Source organism: Hyperoodon ampullatus (genome assembly GCF_949752795.1).
Source record: "Hyperoodon ampullatus genome assembly, chromosome: 6".
NCBI lineage: Eukaryota > Metazoa > Chordata > Mammalia > Artiodactyla > Ziphiidae > Hyperoodon > Hyperoodon ampullatus.
Window position 1 is genome coordinate 18,605,249 of NC_136919.1, and position 21,701 is coordinate 18,626,949.

The window sequence follows — 21,701 nt, forward strand, 5'->3', positions numbered from 1 at the left end:
GATTTACAAATGGCTTTGCAGAAATACAGGTGTTCTGCAGAACAAGATTTACTTGCAAATGAGAGGAAAATATATACTAATACCTCATACGTATGGTGAATTGTAACTTTCGTACCCTGCCTTCGTTAGTTTTTATGCATTCAAGTAATAATGTATAGGTTATTAGCTTATAATTCTTTGACTATTCCTTTGAAAAAATAAGAAGCCCTCCAGATTTTCCAAAATTTTAGCTCAAAAATTTCACTCAGTAGGGTTTAGGTATTTAAATAAGAGGTGACATCACTGACCTAAAGAGAAATGTCCCAAAACAAAGCACTGGTACTTTCTTGGATAAGAAAATGAAAGACAGAGAGCAGGTCCTTTAAGAAACTAGAAAGAGACAAAGAAACAAGACAGTATTAGCCACCCTCTGAGGACAGGACAGCTCCAGCAGGCAAGTCCAAATTGGATGATGGCAAATTCAGTGTTTTTTACTCCACTACAGCTGAAGAGAGAGGGAGGAAAATATCACAGGATCCATGAGGAGAGGGCATTCAAGGTGGGTCTAAAAGGATAGGTAGGGTTCTCTGTGGCAAAGAATGGCAGGAGCTTGGCATGCCACATAGAAAGTCAACCTGGAGCAAAAGCACAGATGGAAACTTGGGGCAGTTAATTCAGTCTGACAAGAGTAATATAAGAATAGAAATGATGGGAACTTGGAATTGTGGATTGAAGCTAGACTGTGACAGGTCTTGAATGACATCCTCAGGGGGTGGGGGGTAGCATCATTGTTTGCCTTTCTGGTATCTATTGCACCCTCTATTGCATCCACATGGTTTATGTTGTTTGGCAAGGGGTTTGTACTGATTCCCCTAAACTAACAGAATACAGTAACCCCACATGCCTTCCTACAGTGTTCAACTCAGAGATGCCCTTAATCTCAAATCTAAGGCAATGAGCCTATGACATCTCTTTAGAGTCAGTGATTGCTTCCTAGGTGGGTCCACAGCTTAAGATGGAGCAATTGGAAGAAATCCTTGACTTGTGTGTGTCTCTTTCTAGCTGGATAGTGTGATGTGGATTTAGGATACCTATGACGGCTTTAAACATGTTACCAGCATAAAAGAAGCCAGCTAGAGAATAAGACCGACATTTGGACAGGAACCAAGAGAGTAACCAAGAAAGAGAGCTAAAGTCCTGATCAAATTGTGCCCAAAGCTCAAATCACCTCCGGGTTTTTCAGGTAAGTGAAGCAATATATTCTCATTACCTTTTAATTTGATAGGTTTGTTACTGTTCCTGGCAGTGGAAGGTGTCCTGATAGACTTACTATTCAGAAAACAGAACATCTTTGAAGGTTTTCAAACATGAATATATAGTGATCAGTGTGATATTATAGGAAGAACATTCTGATATTTCAGTTGAAGCTGGACTGGAACAGGCCAGTTTGGAAGGAGAGAAGGGGGAGGGGGGAAGTGGGGGAGAGGAAGAGGGAGAGTGTCAGAGAGAAAGAGAAAGGGAAAGAAAGAGCACATTGCGGATGATCTCACACTAGTTTGGATGAGAGATGAATCCTAACTTCAGATATGGCAGTATGAATATGGAAATGCAGAGAAATTGAGAAACATTACCAAAGTTAAATGGAAACATCTCTTCAATGTTGACAGCTAAGTGAGAAATATTATTTTACCCATAATTTATGCTCTGCTCATTTTCCCTCATAAGTGGTAGAGCATGCTAACGTGAATTTCCAACTGAACTATGCATAGAAATTGTTCTTAGCATGGTCCTAGCATGAAGCTAATAATACACAGGAATCCATTATTTTATATTACCCATTGTCCAGTTCCTGGGGCCCAACCATGGTGGGGTGTCAACCATAGGAGTGAGAAGGTGAGGAAAAGGAAAAGAAAAAGAAAGATGGAGAGGGAAGAAGAGAAGACTGGTAGACAGGGGATCCAGGGTTGGCTAGCTTCCAGAAACATGTTGATCCCAAATCACCTGACTTGAGGGGACAACAATAACCAAAAAACAGTGGAAAAGATAATGAAGGCACAGTGAAGATGAGATAATAATACATAATAATGATGATAATCACAACACAACCTATTATTTGTCAAGCTGTTACCACGTGTCAGCTGGTGTGTACACAATGTACATGTTCTAACTTATTCAACCTTTACATCCACCCTATGAACTAACAATGACTAATAATGACAGTCAGTCGTAGATAGGTTCAGCAATTTGCTCAAGATCAAACAGCTTTGATGAGTTGGAGCTGGTGTTGAGCACAAGTATGTCTGACCATATGGTTGTAGAAGCCAGATTTTTAAAAGATACCATCTAGCTCCTTACCTCCCTAGCTGAATATCTCACCAAATGTTATTCCAGCTCCAACCTGGGACATTGGTCCTCCCTGGGCTAGTCTCCTCCATCCATTCCTCTTTCCTCAGCTTGAATAGCACGTCTCCTGGCATAATTCCATGACTTCCTGGAACCAGATAGTACCCCCTTTTGTAGAGTTTCCTCCCCCCACCCCCATGATGGTAGTAACTGCTGCACCGTTTGCTTTCTACGTCAGACTGTGGTCTCTGTGAGGGCAGAGACTTGCCTGTTTTGCTCACTGCTGGGCACACCATGAATATTCAATAATTGTGTTGAATGAATGAATGAGGTCAGAAGGGAGTGAGTTGAGGACAGAATGCTACATGGAATAAGGAATGTGTGTGTATGTTTGTGTGGGAAGCTTGGTTTCAAAACTAAGATCTGAACAACAGCAGGGATGTGCTTGGGTTGTTTTTTTTTTTTTTCTTCCAGCATCCTGGAGCCTGGCTGGGAGAAGGGGATTTCTGCATTGTGCGGTAAGGTACGTTTATCTTTAGGATTCCCACATCTCCTTTCAAAAGGCTAGATTTAGCATGAAGATTTCAACTTCAAATGGTCTCCAAACACACTGCTGGTGATGAGAGCAAGAATTTTCTCCACGAAAGGGAGTGAATGAAAGCGAGACAAGAAATGGTCAAGGAGAGAACGGGCCAGACAACTCGGTCTCCTTCCACAGGCACTCAAGTAGTTAAAATAAAAACAATTACTCATATACACACAGAACAGGTCAGCACATTTTTTCACAGAACAAGGGAAATGCACAACTCCTAAGAGGCAATGATATAAATATTTCAGCTGATAGTACGTCCAGGACCAAGAAGGTAAAATAAACTAGATTTAAACAAACAATTTGACACAGAACTGCAAAAAGGCATTGTGAAATTCTGCAAAATTGCAGATCCGATTTCTCTGGAATATACTTTGGCCTAGCAAAACCTTGACAATTATTCATGTTGGAGGACTAGGCAGAAATGCAGACAATGGGAAAACAAACACTCAATCATCAGGTTTCAGAATGCTGCAGTGTCCAGAAAATGCCTATGTTTGCCTCTTTTTCTCTGAAGTCTAGAACTGGCCTCCTGATCCCTATACCTCCCTATATATATCTTGCCACTAACAATAAATATGGGTTCACGGGAGTGAGGCTAGAAGGACTCCCTGGTTGCAATAAGCCTTCTGGCCTCCTATTGGTGAGAATAGAGTCTACGCACTCTTGAACCTTATACTGAGTTTGCATTCTGATTTTCCTTGTTGAGAAGCTGCTATGTGCCAGGCCCACAGCCACTCAAAGTTTTAAAACATTTTTAATGAGACCCTGAGTTATGAAGTTGTATTTCTCTCTATCTACTGGTCAAACATTCAGCTCATACGTTGAAATTGCACATCTGGTTCACGCCACTGCTTGCCATCCTTCTATGACCTCCCGTTGTCTCAAGGAGGAAGTACAGACTGCTGAGCCTACACAAGAAATTCTCATGCCTCTATCCCTGCTTAAGTCTTTAAGCTCATTTCTCAAAACTGTGTGGAGATTCTCAGCTGGCTGGATTGCTGTACACCTGTAGCATTATTGTGACTAATTTCCCACCAATCACACCAGCTCTAATACCTGCCTACCCCATTCCCCTTGTCCATCTAGCCAGTTCTGTCTAACCCTTTAGTCTGAGCTCAAGAATTATCTTTTTTCTGAAACCTTTTTCTCACTCTACAGGCAGACCTTGGAAGTCTTCTGTATATAACCAACTTGAGGTTGTTCAGACCTCCACTGATCACCTAGGATACCATATCGTTCCTTTCTACTTACAAGTCAATTTCTTTCCCAAGGCTGTGCCTCCTAGGCAAAGGCTGTATATTATTCTTTACTGTGGTCCCAGGGCTCAGCACCCTGCCTAATGCAAAATCAGTGTTCAGCAAACAGTTGTTGACTTCAGAGGCTGGAAGTCCTGCTTTACTTTCCTGATAATTGCAACTTTTGTTCAGTTTTCAATCATTAATTGAATAAATGTTTATTGAGTTTCTACCATGCCAGGTACAGAGGACATAATGGTAAATAAAAATAGGCAACGTCCTGTTTCTATGAAGTACACTGCCTGGAGGGGAAGTCAGAAACTATTCCGATGATGCCAATGATGAACACACGGCTACAAATACAGCCCTAAAGGAAAGGGTTATTACAGCACTGTGATTGGTGGATCAGTATAGGCTCCATGGAGGAAGTAATGATTGCACTTGCACGGAAGCAATGATTAGACATTAATAATCTGGCATAGGGGTGGGGAGAGGGAGATTATTTCAGAGAAAGGAAGTGGTGATTTCAGAAGTCTTGTCATGAGAGGAAGCATGGTACATTTGAATGAACAGGTACCTGGAAAAGAAAGGTCTAGACCAGTAGTTCTCAACCAGGGGAATTTCCCCCAACCCCAGGGACATTAGGCAAGCTGGAGAAATTTTTAGTTGTCATAACTGGGAGTGAGTACTATCTAGTGGGTAGAGACCAGGGATGCTACTAAGTATCCTAGGGCAGCCCCAAAGAATTATCCAGTCTGACAAGTCAATAGTACCAACGCTGAGACACTCTAATGTAGGGGAATCTGAGAGCAAATGAGGCTGAGGAGACAAGACATGGGCAAAACATGAAAGTCTCTGCAGCCCATGTGAAATAGTTTGGTCATGAAGAATCACAGGGAGCTATTAAAGTACTGAGGGTAGAGAGATGGCATCACCTGGTTTCCCTTTCGTTCAAATTACCCAGGCTTCAGTACAGGGACATGACAGATGTCTGTATGATCTCAGATCAGAGAGAAACAAGAATAAATGGGAGAGAACAGTTAAGAGACTTTTGAGTATTCAGGCAGGATAAAATGTTTTGGACTAGCTTTCTCTCCCCTACTCTTGTTACCATCCATTCCAGTGCTGATGTTAAGCATCTTCCACTGCTCCTACACCTCATTGTATCTTTATTTTTATTTCTTCTTTTTCATTCTCATCTCATCCACAAGAGTGAGGTCTGGTTTGAAAGGCCACCATGCCTAAATAGATATCATAGAATATCTATCTTATAGCTGGAGAAAGATCTTTGAAGTCATATAAATTTTAGTCTGATGCTTAAGAACCTTGAATACTGACCCCCATAGGGAGCTTAACATTCCCCAAAGCAGCTCTGTCGCTGTGGAGGAGTGCAACTTACACCGCATTCTTGCCAGTTAGTGGCTTACAGGAAGCAGAGGGAATGTCTTCACATGGCATGTAAGTGGTTCGTGAGACATCACCCAGGTACCTCTCCATTATTCAACAATTCTCTTTGTGTTTCAACTCTGAGCACAAGCACTGACTTGTAGCTCTCTTCATATATCCCCCTGCTACACTGCTCTGCAGTTTGCATATGCTTTTCCTCTGCCAGGAATGCCCTCATTCTGCTAACCATGTCTGCGTGGTAAACCACAAAACATCCTCCACAATGATACTCAGGCATGGCCTACTCTGAAGAGCTTCACCAGAAATCTTTTGTTAATCAACTCATAACACTGTTCCTTGTACCTATGTAACAAAGCAGAATGTGATTTCTTGAAAGTAGGACTATTTTTTTCCTTATTTATCTCTGGTTCTCAGTGCTCTTCACATAGGCTCAGTCATCTGAGAGCAACTTTCAGGGCTGGCATAGATTTAAGAAAGTCTCCTTCCTCCTGTGTGCCTTCAGCCTAAGAAATCTCCCCCAATTCTGCCTCTTATTCTTTGCTCCTGACCACGAGGACTGACCTGTTATTGCTAGGGTGGCAGCTGCCTCTTTTTGTCCCATGGAACTTCATGCTGTGGATGGTCACTATTTTCTGGAGGAAATGCCATCCAGGACTCAGGCTTCAGTTTCCCTTTGGTTTATCACCTGCTCCTGAGACCACTGTAGAGGCCCAGCATCAACTGTCATTTGCCAAGGAGGGAAAACTAGAGAAGAAGCTAGCATAATCCTTAGGACAAAGTAGGTTATCTATATGTACCTGTAGACCTAGGCTAAAATCCCACTTGTACTTTTTGAAAATGCATAGAATCCTGTGTTATTCTGTATCCTGTGTGTTTCTGTATCCGGACATGATCTTGAGAGACCAGAACATCAAGAGTTATGTGATCATTACAGTTTACATTGTGGAGTTCTTGAGCAACAGGCTAAATAAACTCTGTGAATTTTGGAAAGACTCTTACCTCTGCTGGTTTCCATTTTGCTACCTGCAAAATGGAAAAGAGGGGTCTGTGTTCCTGGATTGTTTCTCAATTAGGTCTATTGAAAGAGCTACTGGGTGAGAGCTTCTAAGGATGCTCAAGCCACTGTGATCTAGTGAATCAGAATCTTCACAGGTGGGACCTAATCATTTATATTTGGAGAAACATCTCCAAGTCACGCTGGTGGTCAGCCCTGGCAGAAAGCCAGTAAGCAAGAGTATCTCCAGGGTTTCTGTGATGGGCACCTAAGAACAAAGTCCAAACAGTCCTAGAGCTGACGCATGAATAGAGCACGGAGAACATTCATATTGCAGGGCCACTGCTGTAAAATTCCACATCCAAAGGATGTAGAAGTGAGACTAATGCCTCAAATTTCTGCATACAGCTTGGATTATCTGTTAAAATTCTATCTTAATTGATTATCATTTCTTATTTGCTTCTCAGTCACCTAAATATTGTGCTGTTTCCCATAAGTTTCTCCAATTAAATTTTTTTTCCAGGGAATGCAAACATGCTAAAGAAGTAAAATATTATAGCAAAGAAAATGGGCAAAACACAGCTGAAAAATTATTGAACTCAAACTCAGTTCAAATTCTGGATCCTGTGGTTACATGCAAAGTGTTTTGTGGAAAATCAATTTACCTCTATGGGCTTCAAGTTTTCATCCGTAAACTGGAAGGATTACCATAGCTCACAGGTTCTTAACTAATATATGGGTTTCAAAGTATCAATGAATGTAGTGAATTTTTTACATGATTTTATGAATAGTGACGCATGTGCTTGTCTCACTTCAGTTCTATCTGCAGGAGAAGGTTCATAGGTAAAGTTAATTAAAATTAGGGTCTCAATGAAGACATGAGTTATAGCATTGCTTATTCTATTATATTCTATAGTTACATTAACCTATTGGGTGCTAATTCAGAAAGATTTGTACTCTGGATTTGATACATATTGTAGTTATGCAATGCACAACGATGGGAAGATTTCAAAGCTGTACAAAGTCATTTTGGGATATTAAATTATACAATTCAAACTAAAAGTCATCTTTGGCGCCTAAAATATTCTATATTTTTGTTCCTATCAACTTATATCACACCAACCATATTTTTGTCGAGTCTCCATAGCATTTGCTACAGTGACGATAACAGATCAGCATTAGCTCAGTAACAGAATGAATACATGAAAATAAAAACACTTCTTTTGACAATAATCCCACGTAAGCTGGGAACATCCCCAATTCTTGGAACAGCCTTAAAGATGGAGTGAGTCATGCCTTGTTAGCTCCTTTTAGGATGAAAGAATCCAGGGGCATTGAGAAAGACGGGCTCCAAGTCACACAGAACAGCAACACTGGAGCAGTTAGTTTCTGACCCCACAGCACCGTTAAGGCCAACAGATCAATGCCATTCTCTGTATCCTTCTCCATCACGCCAGTAATATCTCTCAGAAAGGAAAAATGTCACATCTTTTCAGGATTCATTGTGTCATAGGCAGAAGAAAAAACTAATTCATGAAAACACTGCCCTCCCCGTCCTTTCTTCTAGTCAGACTCTCTGGGATAGTCTAGTTCTTACTTTCTAGGTGAGAACCATCCATTGAACCTCTTTCAAGTTCAGTTTTTCTTACTTATAAATGGGGGATGGCTGTAGCTACCTTTTATGTTGTTGGAAAGTTCACTTAGGGCAATGTAAAGTCTTTCTACAGATTGACCTCCAGCAATGGGTAGGGCACCTTCCACATAACAAGTCTGAGTAATTCTCGTCTGACTACATCCTTTGTCCATCCTCAATGACCAGCTGCCTGTAGGAGCCAGTATCAACTCGAGTGTTATCGAGAGGATACGCGAGAATATGCACTCATGCAATCCTAAAATTCCACACCAAACTGCCTTTTCTTCCCAATTCTCTCAAGTTTGTTACCCTCCTAGAGACCTGCTTATCCTCACAGCCACGTCAACCCTTCCTTCTCACTTTCTCTTAGTACCTTCAGCTGTTTTTCCTCATTTCCTATTTGGCTTCCACGTTCTCCGTTGCACCTGAAGAAGTCCCCAGTTCATTGGTCATAGAATTTCTCAGGTCATTAGTCCCAGTTTGTGAAGGGTTTCCCACCTAATCTGGTTTTGAGAACCCACAGTTACCTTATAGGAGGATGAGACCAAGTAGCTCTCAATAGATTCAAAAAGCTAGTAGAGAATAGAGGGAAAACACCAGGATTTCTCAGCTCTTCCAGGCCTGACCCCAGTGACTATCCAGTCAAAGTACTTTCTGGCCGCATAACTGGAAACGCTGTGAGTCATTTCTCCCTAAGGATTAATAGATAAATGCTTAGAGTTGATCAACAGTAAAACCATCAGACCATATTATATTTTTAATAGTGAAATTCATAATGGATGAGTAATAATGAGTAAAAGGTCTTCTGCACCTTTCCAAGAAGCTGAAAATATTACTCTGCTCAAAAATACCAGAACACATGATTTTTTTTAATACCTTAGCTGAACCTGACCCAATTTCTCTACTTTGATTCATTCTTTTCATTTTTTTAATCACTGTTCATGTATGTGCACATTAAAAAAAACTGGAGGAAGGGGAGACATCTATTTAAACAGACAGTGTTTACAAATAATAAGATATAGTTTTTCTCCAAGGAAGACAGAATTAGTAGGTGCACACAAATGAATATCAACAGTGAAATATGTATAATAAGAGACGTGTGCATGATACAAAAATGATATTAATGAGTAGGTGGCCATTTCTTATGGCAGACAGTAAGGAAGGAGTTCCTAATTAGGTGATTTGACTGGTGTTTTAAAGATACAATAATCAAATGATGGAGGAAATTGTGCTGGAGAAGCCACCTGAGACACCACTGTGAAACAAGGTGCATTATGGAGTTTAGACTTGATCTTCTAGGGGACGGGCAGCTATTGGAAAATATTAAACAGGAAAGAAGCCATTCAGAATGTTCACTCTAACAACGAGTTGGGGACACAGATTAATGGGAAAGATCTAAGAGGCAACAAAAATGGTGTAGGAGTGGTAGCAATAGCTCAGGTTAGGGATGACGGGAGTCAGAACCAGGGAAATGGCAGTAGGTATAAAGAGAAGCTGGTGAAATTTAGGGAATGACATTGATAGGATGTACTGATTAACACATTTGAGAGGTGAGGCAAGGTAAAACAGAGTATGGATCCCATCCTTACGACTGAAGTGTGGTTCTTAGATACAAGCATGGCTCACAAGGCCCCATTAAGCTGTTTTTAGTATCTGACAACATTCCCCAACAGACAAAATAGTATCTTTTCTGAGCTGTAACTCCTTATCTTGTCTTGCTTTGGTCATTGGTGATCTTCCCAAAATAACATTTTTAAAAAATTAATCTGTCCAGTTTACTTCCATCTGTAAATCCCTTCTTTGCCACTCCTTTGCCCTCAGAATTAAGTCCAAGATCCTTAACACGGATTACACATTGCATGATTTGGTCTCTGCCTGTCTTCCCAGCCTCATTTACCCAGTATTTCCCCATTCCCACTCCCATCTCCTTGTACACTATGATCCAACCACAGCGAACTACCGTTTTGTTTCACTTCTGTATCATGGAAAATGCAGTTTCCTTTACCAGGAACCAATACACACATACATACACACACACACACACACACACACACACACACACAGAGTTGCCTGGCAAACTCCTACTAATGTTCAAAGCACATCTGACATGTCATGTCCTTTGTGCATCCTCCCCATCACTCCCACCCCTCAGATGCTGAATTTCTTCCACATCTTCTGTCCCTAGACCCTTTGCATCTACTCAATTACAACACACGCTACTCTTATATCTGTGAAAAATATTCATGTAGCCAAACACTATGCCAGTGGCTAGGGATATATTGATGAATAACACCATCTAAGTTGCTATCATCATAGAACTTACTCCTGCTGGGGGTCAGGACATCCTACCCCAAGATATGCCTCAATGGCATTCTGACACCAGTTACAGCTGGTGTGGGGTGAAATGCTATTAAAAACAGCAACAACAACAATACTCTGAACCTCTTCTTTGCCCCTGAAAGCAGGAAATAAATCTCCCATCTGAAGGTACCCTCCCTACACCAGGAGGATAGAAAGCATCCTTATCACCAGAGTTAGGGAATTCAAGGCTAAGAAAACTGTATAAACAAACTTTGTTACTTCTTCATTAGTTTGCAACCCTGAGCACAAACCCCTGTGTTTGGTTAAATCTTCACAAATAATTGTTAAAATAGTTTATATAAATAGCCTGCTTTGGTCACTTTGGAGGTCCTATTTCTCTGACACCTCCATACATACAAATTAAATTTGTTTTTTTCACCTGTTAACCTGTCTTGTGTCAATTTAATTAATCACAGCCAAAGAACCAAGACGGGTAGAGGAGAAATTTTCCCCTCCTGACACTCCCTAGCAGTAAAGACAAATAGTAAACAATTACCAGTTGTGTGGGTTATTAAGAAAAATACTTTGCACTTGGAGAGTATAGACTTAAGCTTAAACAAGCCAATTGTCATTTGTACTGGATTATAACATAATATATTAATTATAATCATGGAGGAGGGAGTTAGGGTAAACATTCTTCTTTTGACATAGATCAATTGAAGGCTAAGAAAATACTCGAACTCAGGGACTACACAGCCACCACCAAGGTCATGATCAAGACCCACTCATTTAAGGCAGGGGCAAGAGCCCTGTGAGGCTGTGATATTTTGATTTATAACAAGAAATATATATATATATATATATATATATATATATATATATATATATATATATATATATTCGGTCTTAAACCCTCTTATTGGCACAGAGCTCCTAAAACCCTTGGACTTTCCTGTGATTAGAGCCATAAAGATTTATTTTGTTATGTTAATAAGGTGACTTTCCAAAATCCCTTAGGTTACCTAAGGAAGGGGGCTGGCTTCCAGGGCAACAAACCACAAGGTTAGAGGGTTGGAAGTTTCAGTACCTCCCACCCCTCAATCTCTAAGCGGGAGGAGCGGGGCTGGAGGTTGAATCAATCATCAATGTCCAATGAGTTAATCAATCATGCCTATGTAAGGCAGGCTCCATAAAAAAAACAAAATGACAAGGGTCAGAGAGCATGGGGGTTGCAGAACGCATACACACTGGGAGGGTGATGCACCCCAACTCCACAGCAACAGAAGCTCCTGCACTGGGGACCCTCCGAGACCTCACCCTATATATGTCTTCATCTGGCTGTTCATCTGTATCCTTTATGATATCCCGTATTAAACTGGAAAGCGTAAGTGTTTCCCGGAGTTCTGTGAGCTGCTCTAGCAAATTAATCAAATGGAAACTCCCACCTATAGCCAACTGGTCAGAAGCACAGGTGATAAACTGGGCTTACAATGGGTGTCTGAAGTGTATGGGTGTCAGGGAAGGCAGTCTTGTGGGACTGAGCCCTTAATCTGTGGGATCTGAAGCCATCTCCAGATAAATAATGTCAGAACTGAATTAAATTGCAGGACACCAAGCTGGTGTTGCAGAGAATTGCTTGGTGTGGGCAAAAGTCTCCACACATTTGGTGGTGAGAAGTGTCAGAAGTGAAGTGTTTTATGTGAGTAGAAGAGACTCACAGGGAGGTAACACACAGCAGTAAGGAACTGGGCTTTCCCTAAATAGGAAGGAAAAACCTGAGCCCTAAAACTAGGTTGAAGTTTCTGGGCTGATTAATGTCTGATGCGAAGAAACAGAATTTTGACCCAAGTCTGGCCTGACTGACATCTAGAAGCTGCTAAAAATGTTGTCCCTGGGTATGAACTAAGAAACCTGTAGCTACAGAATGGACTCTCCAGTGCATTCTCTAGGTGGAGATCTGGGAAAGACAAAGCCAAAGGAAATAATTCAAAGCTTGAGAAGGAGTCACAGGTGCATTGCTTATCTCTGCTTGTGGCTCTAGCAGAGAGGAAACTTGCACGAAGATATTGTGTGTGTGTGTGTGTGTGTGTGTGTGTGTGTGTGTGTTAAATGAATGAGGAAATGAATTAAAAGATGTGAACAAATACATGAACTGGAGAATCAAAGGATGAGAAAACTGAAAAACAATACAAGTGAAAACAAATGATCAAGTGGTTGAGAGTCAGGAATTAGTTAATGACTGACTTGATAAAATATAAGTTGATACAGGAATATGTGAATGAATACAAATGAATGAATACATATGGGTGAGGAAGGAGAAGTGAATATGAAAGTAAATGAATATGTGATTGATTAAAGGAAGAAATGTATTACACAAGAAATGTATTAAAATCAATTTTTCCACAAGAAAAAAAAATCCTGCATTTTGTAGGAATTAGTGCTCAGAGAAAGGATTCAATTTATCTGTCTGTATCAAAGTCATAAATTCTGAAGTGTATTCTCCCCTGAAGAAGCGTTTAGTTCTGTGAATGTCTGAGGTTTGACTCTTCTATATCTCCTGAGATTGGGACTTGGGGGCTTCAATAAGATGGCCTTGATTTACTAGCAGAACCTCCTTTCCTACCCAGTCCTGCTGAAATGAGAAAAATGGCAGGAACTGTGGGCTGGGTATCACCAGGTGAGACCAGGTGGGCTGCCTCCCATGAGGTATTAGACTCACAGACATTAACTAGCAAATGTACACAGGTCTGTTGTTTTAAGCCAAGAAATCCTTTTTTTTTTTTTTTTTTCATTGTGAAGAGTAATGTCTTATTCAAATGAATGTCCACTCTTTTTTCTTTTCTCAAATTTTGCTGGAGATTGAGATATAAACCAAGCACCTCGGTAGTCATTTGTATTGAGAAATAGTACTGCCGGGGAACTTCAGTATTCTCATGCAGAATAGTGACTATCAAATGTGGTCTTCAAGTCTTTCACTTTATTATCTCTTGGGATTTGTGATAAAAACACCCCTACTGAGTCAGTATGTTTGGAAGTATAATCTTGAGTCCTACATTTGAGAACTATGGATGTAGGCTGATCTCTTTGGCAAGTTTTAACTGGAAGATTTATATTGTTTATATTCTTAAGAACTGGTCCTCAGCTACGAGAGCTTGGAAGCCCCATTGCACAGAATTCTTTCAAAGGGAGGTCTGTTAGTCAATATGCTATCTTCCTTGAATGGCTTCTGAATGGATAAGTTCTCCTCTGTAGATTCCTGTTGATTACAGAGCATCCTTTTGCCTTACTTATCCTTGCTCTGGCCTGAGAATCTTACTCTCTTGTTTTGGTAGATTTTGTTTTTGGCTTGTTTGCTTTATTTTGGGGATTTAAACATATGTGCTCTAATTTAATCTCCTCTTTCTAGTGTTTCAGTGGTTTTGCTAATAATTACATACATAATTTACACTAAGCCCTCAGTTAACACATATTTTCGTTCCCAGGCTGAATAACGCAATGGACTTTAAAATACTTTTACTCTTCCCACGCCTTCCCAATACATGTGTTATTGTTGTCCAGTATTTAAGTTGCATCTTGGATGGTTTTTATTTTTTCACCTCAAATTAGACACTATTACTGTTTTTCAGATACTCAGTGTTTGTTTGGGTATGACCAAATGTTTGCTGTTTCTGTGCATCATGGTCCTTATTACTGGGAATATGTTTTTCCATATGTACATCCTTTCCAAGTTTCTTTTATGAGAATTTATTCATAATCTATTCATTGTTTACATAAAATGTCTTTATTTCAGCCTGATTCTTAAAGGATGGTTTTGCTGACAATACAATCTAGCCAACCAATTTTTTTCAGCACTTTGAAAATATTTTCCCATTTTCTTCAATTACTCTAGTCCTAGTTGATTTCTATTTCTTGTCATTATAATTTAAGTGCCAGCATCCATAGATTTATTGATTTGAATTCAAAAATAATTTTTGATTGAAAGCGTCTACCACATTGGAAAAAACTTAGGATTTTGTTACATAAACTCTCTGATCTGGTTTGCTTTCTCTATAAACTGGAGTTATTAATATATTTTTGATAGAGTTGTGAAAGTTAAATTAGGTGAGTTACTGTAGGTATAATAGTTCCTCAACAAATTATATTTATTATTAATAGAGAACATTGCATATTTCATTGTAATTATTTCGTAGTGTCTCTGCAAGAGTGAGTTCATACAAGGTGTTGAATAAGCACTCAGTGATGTAATGTTCGAGGAATCCCAAATTAGTACAAAAATATAAGCAATTTCAACTCTGAAGTGGCTGGACATTCCAGATGCTCCGACACAGGGTAAGAGGACAGGCAAGAATGATACATGTAATGCTCACTGCACTGTAAAAACCTGGCCTATTTGAGTAAAGACATCTGTCAGCTTTTGGCTAACCTTTAGCATGAAAAATTACCCAGGAGTCCTCTCAAAAACACTACACAAATACATTAGGTTGTATTGCAAATATTAAGTAAAATAAACAAGCTGGTGTTTTTTTGAGAGCTTTTTTGGTGTTTTCATAAATCACAACATGCCTTTATTGTTTTTAAATTTAGCAAGTATAACTCCCCTTGGCTTTGGAGGATAATGATGCAATGGTAGTGATTAATACCATAATTATGGCTTAAGTTTCTACAATTTCTTATCCCCTAAAGGTTTCAAAAATCTTGGCTTGCTATCATCTACAGATATTCTGACTACCACATACTTCAAAGATCTATAAAGCTAAAGAACAGCTGCTAATAACTGTGCTTTAATGGAGGCCAGAAACAGAAGAGTCAACTTTACCCAAACACAACTGGAGGCCAGAATTTTGGAGCCAGTACATAATTACCTTTGGACTCCTGGCCCAAGGCTCAAGTTTCAGAAAGAATAATTCTCTTATAAAACATGGAACCATGTATATTTAAGGGCTGGAAATAATGCCATTCCAATCCCTCCTCTCACAAATGGTGCCACTGAGACTTAGTGAAGAAAACGGGCTTATAATAAATTAGTGGCAAAGCTGGGAGGTGGAGTCTAGGTAGTCTTATTGTTTTCCTGTTTAATTCTTGATTTCTCTGGACTCCACTGACAGCACCCTTCTTATTGACCCCTGCTCTTTGAAGGCTGGTGCAAGGGATTAGATAAGCCATTTATTCAGTTCACACTGACAGGTGCTCGCAATATGTATCAGAAACAATACACATACTGAGAATCAGAGATGAGTTGAACAGAGGCTCTGCCTTCAAGGATTGGAATAATAATAGTTGAAATGTACTGAGGGTTTATTCTATGCTGAGCAGCACTCTAACTGTATTACTTACACACACACGTATATGTATATATCCATTCAATGTTCACAGTTACCCTAAAAAGGTGACGCACATACCGAGTACTCAATGCATACTTTCAGAATAATACTGTAGTGTTTCAATTACACTTTTTGAGAGAACTGTAGATTCACACACACTTGTAAGAAATAATGCAGTTTGATCCCGTGTACTATTTACCTAGTCTCCCTCAATGGTAGCATCTTGCAATATCACAACCATGAAACTGCATTGATACAATCCATCTATATTATTCAGAGGTCCAAAGATTTATAGGTATTCATTTTGTCACCAGCAAAGGCCATTCACAATTCCCAGGGAAACAAAAATAGAATCCAGGCAATAAAAGAAAGTCTAACCTTTTTTTTGCTCGTTTGTTTTCCTTTGTGCTTCATCTAGTTTCACTTGCTCAGAGGATGCTGCAGGCAGAGGCCTCCACCCGGCACTTCAGACCCGAGTTCCAAATGTGAAACGCTGCGGCCGGACGCTGCCGCTTGGGCTGCTTGCAGAAACTGCGCGCAGAAACGCTGTACGCGGCACTGCAATTCAAGATGGCGGCAGTGGGCCGTGTGCAGAGACCCTGCACCCGGCCCCGTGGTCTGCAGCGTGAGCAGCTCAGCTGCGCAGGATTGCAAGGGGAGAACTCCACCCCCTCCCCCGCTGATGAGACCTCCTACAAAGCTGATCCCTATAAAGCAGCCCCACCTGCGTGCGCCCTGGCAGGGAGAGCGTGGACTCTACAGGGGGAGCTGGCAACTCAGCCTTCTTCAATCAAAGAATCAAGCTTTCCTTTGCTTCTGAACCAAACTCCAGCTCGTTCCATTGGTGTGAGCATCACCTGGCAGGAGGACGCTTGTTGCGGGCCAACTCGAAAGGGTCAGTAACAATTTGTGTGTGTTTAGATGTATGTAATTTTATCACATACATAGGTTTGCATATATACCACCACAGTCAAACAGCAATTTGATACTATGTGTTCCTTATATTGTTCTTTTTTTCCCATTATATTGTCCTTTAATAAACACGTCTACTTGCCTTCTCCACCATCTCCATCCCTAGTCCCTGGAAACCAGTAATCAATTCTTCATCTCCTTAAGTTTACCACTTGAGAATATTATATAAATGGAATCATACGGTATATAGACTTTGGGGATTCGTTTTTTGTTGTTGTTGTTTTTGCTTGTTTGTTTTTTATTTTGAAATTCATCTGAGTTGTATCAACAGTTACTTTTTTAAATTGCTGAGTCATATTCCATGGTATGGAGATGTACCACAGCTGTTACGAATATCCGTGTAGAGTTGTTGTTTTTTTTAATGTGAACATAAGTTTTCATTCTCAGGGATAAATGCCCAAAGCTACAATTGCTGGGTCATATGGTTATTGCATGTTTAGTTTAATAAGAAACTGCCAAACTGTTTTCCAGAGTGGCTGTGTCATTTCAGATTTTCACCAGTAACATCTGAGTGATCAGTTTCTCCACATCCTCACCAGCATACAACATTTATTATACTGGTTTTGATCATGTAACTGAGACACAGGATGGTCAAGTAACCCCAGTTATTCATTCAATAAATATTTGTTGAGCCAAATACCACTCTATGTGCTAAGGATACAGCAGCAAATAAAACAAAAATCCCTGTCCTTGTGGAACAGATATTCCAGTGAGAAAGTCAAGCAATGTATAAAAGAAAGGCAAATAGTGAAAACCACAGAATGTTACACAGCAACCAGCTCTAAGGACAATAACCAAGTAGGGGAAGGGGAATGGGACATTTTGGGTAGCCTTTAAATTTTAAAAAGGGTTTGCTGTGAAGGTGACATTGTAGTAAAGATAAGAGGAAGTGGGACTTCCCTGGTGGCACAGTGGTTAAGAATCCGCCTGCCAATGCAGGGGACACAGGTTCGAGCCCTGGTCTGGGAAGATCCCACATGCCGCAGAGCAACTAAGCCCGTGCGCCACAACTACTGAGCCTGCGCTCTAGAGCCCGCGAGGCACAACTACTGAAGACCATGCTCCTAGAGCTGGTGGTCTGCAACAAGAGAAACCACCACAGTGAGAAGCCCATGCACCACAAGGTAGAGTAGCCCCTGCTTGCCGCAGCAATGAAGGCACAACTCAGCCAAAAATAAATAAACTTATTTTTTAAAATGTTAAAAAAAAAAAAAAAAGATGAGAGGAAGTAAGGGGACCAGCCTCCTGGATATCTGAAGGAAGCACAGGAGGCTGGAGGAATAGCAAGTATAGTAGCCACCCCCCTAACTGTAGGGGATATGGTTGAAGACCCCCAGTGGAGGCCTGAAACCTTGGCTAGTAGCAAACCCTAAATATACTCTGTTTTCTCCTATACATACGTACCTATGATAAAGTTTAATTTATAAATTAGGCACAATAAAAGATTAACACCAACAGTAATAAAATAGAACAATTATAACAATACACTCTGATAAAAGTTATGTGTCTCTTTTTTCAAAATACTGTACTCACACTTCTGGTGATGATGTAAGATGATAAAAAGCCTGTGTGATGAGATAAGTTAGGTGAAGGATGTAGGGTTGCTATTGACCTTCTGATGATACGTCAGGAGAATCATCTGCTTCAGGTGATTTCTTTTTTCTTCTTCACAATTTCACAGGTGGAAGGTTTGCTATAATGGTAGATCTTAGCAGCCTCAGCATACGATGTTTTTCTTTCCTTATTAAGTCAAGAACTTTCATCTTTTCACCTAATGGAAGCACTTGACGGCTTCTCTTTGGCAGATCTGAATTTTCAGCATCACTCCTCTTGCGCTTTAGGTCATCATTAAGTAAAATAAAGGTTACATAAACACAAGCACTGTGATACCACGATAGTCGATCTGATAACCAAGAGGGCTACTAACTAAGGGGCAGGATATGTTGAACAAAGGGAGGAGCCACGTCCCTGGTAGAACCTCGCGAGATTTCATCATGCCACTCAGAATGGTGCACGATTTAAAACTTAATGTAGGGGCTTTCCTGGTGGCGCAGTGGTTGAGAGTCCGCCTGCCGATGCAGGGGACACGGGTTCGTGCTCTGGTCTGGGAGGATCCCACATGCCGCGGAGTGGCTGGGCCCGTGAGCCATGGCCGCTGAGCCTGCGCGTCCGGAGCCTGTGCTCCGCAATGGGAAAGGCCACAGCGGTGAGAGGCCCGCGTACCGCAAAAAAAAAAAAAAAACCCAAAAAAAACTTAATGTATTTTTTATTTCTGGAATTTTCCATTTAATGTTTTCAGACCATGGTTGACCATGGGTTACTGAAACCAAGGAAAGTGAAACTGCAGCTAAGGGGAGGGGGCTGGGGGGGGGCTACTGTACACAGCCCCAATGCTGGAGCCACCTTGGTGAGTTTAAGGGACCTTAAGGAGTCTCTGGAGGCTGGAGCGAGGTAATACAATATGGGAGGTAACAGGTGGACAGATCATGTAGGGCCATGTTGGTTTGGGGACTGACTTTGGATTTCATTCTGAATGAGACTGAGAGTCACCAGTGAGTTCTGAGCACAGGAATGACTTCATATGACTGTGTTTTTACAGGATCATGGTGCCGTCTTTACCCAAGAGGCTATAACTAAGGAACAGAAGAGGCTGCAATGCCTCGGGTTTTAGTAGAGAAGAAAAAAATAGCATTTTATGACAAGACCACTTCGTAGGGGACACTGTGGAGATCTTATGAACAAGCTGAAGGAGAGACAAGGACGGAACCATCTCTGCTTGGGAGGAGAGGACGCTTCCTTTGCCCCCCATCTGCCTGCTCATCAATTCCCAGGTGAGGGGCAAAAGCGGTCAGTGGTCATTCCTGCTCCCCTCCCTCCCCTGTCCTTTTTCTACATCCCACTTCTCTCTGCTTCTCCTCTCTGTCCTGTTCTCTTCTATCCTTTCTCCAAGTCTTTTCTTTAAGGAAACAGGCTTTAGGGCAATCTTTAAATCTATACTCTAAAGGAACCTCCCTTCTTGCTTTTCTCCTTCTGATAACTTTATCAGAGGGTCATATGTATGAACAAGTAGCTTCTCCCCTGTCAACACTAGAGGCTCAGAAGTTACCTCTTTAAGCTTCATTTTTCTCCATTACAGAGACCCTTTTGCAACCTACTCAGAGACTACTGGACTGTGAAATGAATCAATTAATAATTAATCACTACCTCTCTGGGGGTGTAGTGAAGATCAAAGGAGATAGCACCTGTGAAAATGTTGCTAGTTGATTACATGTAAAATGATAACTTATCACTATTTTAATAATAATTTACTGTGCAGTAATTTCAAAGTTACAGAGAAGTTACAAGAACAATATGAAGAACATCAGTATCCTTTTCACATGGTGTTGTCTTGCTAGGGATGCTGTAACAAAGTACCACAGACTGGACGGCTTAAACAACAGAAGCTTACTGTCACAGTTCTGGAGAGACAAAAATCAAGTCTAAAATCTGAAATCAAGGTGTAGGCAGGGTAGATTCCTTCTGAGGGCTTGTGAACAAAAGGATCTGTTCCAGTTCTCTCCCCTTGGCTTGTAGATGGTGGTCTTCTCCTTATGTCTCTTTACCTTTCTTCCTTCTATGTGTCTGTGTCCAGATTTCCTCTTCTTATAAAGACATCAGTCGTAGTGAATTAAGGCCCACCTTAATGAGCTCCCTTTAATCTGATTACCTCTTTCAAGACCCTATCTTGAAATAAGGTCATGTTCTGAGGTTCTGGGGGATAGGACTTCAACATGTGAATTTGGAAAGAAGGAACATGATTCAACCCATGGATTCTCTACCTTTACTGTGTCCTCTCTTCTCTCCCACACCCATGATCATTAGTCTTTTTCTGAACCATTTGAGAGCAATAGCTGATTTAACCCCCCACCCATGACTCCTTAATTCTCCAGTGTGTATTTCTCCCAAGCAAAGACACTCCTGCCTCACCACCCAACAACCCTCCAAGTCAGAAAATCCACCTGACACAGGACTACCATCCAATCTACATACCCCATGCAGATTTCACCCCTGTCTCAACAGGGTCCTGTGTGTTCTTCTGGCCAAGGAACCTCTTCAGGAATATGTTGTTTTAGTTGATAGATCTCACCACTCTCCTGCAGCCGGGAACAGTTGCTTGGCCTTTCTCTGTCCTTTCTCTAACAGTTTTTAGGAGCACAATCTGTTCATTTTGTAGAGCAAACTTCAACCAGTCTCTCCCTGTTGTTTCCTCATGACCTAACACAGGCCACGCTTTCTTGTTAGAAACTCCACAGAAATTACACTGTGTTCTTCTCAGTGACTCACATCAGGAGACACATGATGTTGACTCGTCCACCAATGGTCATGACAACCTCAGTCACCTGGTCATAGGGCTAACTGCCAGATTTCCCTACAGTGAAGTCACCATGTTTCCTTTGTAGCTGATGAGCCCTTGGGGGGTAGATATTCAGAAATTGTCCTGGCATCTTGTTTTTTCCCAGAACCCCACCCACTGCCTGAGCATCCATTGAGGACTTCTGCCTAAATCCACCCAGACCAGTGATGATTGCCAAGTCGTGATTTTTCTGTTTCCATCATTCCTTCTACGTTTATTAGTTGGCATCTCATTCAAGGAAGAAATATCCCCTCACCCTGTTTATTTATATTTTTATTTGTATCAAGTGTGGACTCATGAATTCCAATGAATTCAATGGGTTGTTATTATGTTACTGTCACTATTTATTTTGGGGCTTAAAATTGTGCCATCTTGGGTCATTGGGAGCACCTTCTGACTCCAGAGTCTTTTTGACATGCTTCATATTCTTTGAGCTTTTCCTTACCTTATGGCAAAACAAGATAACCCATGCTCCTCTCTTCCCCTTTTTTAGCTCTGGAAACAACCATTTCTCTAAGGACCCATCATTCC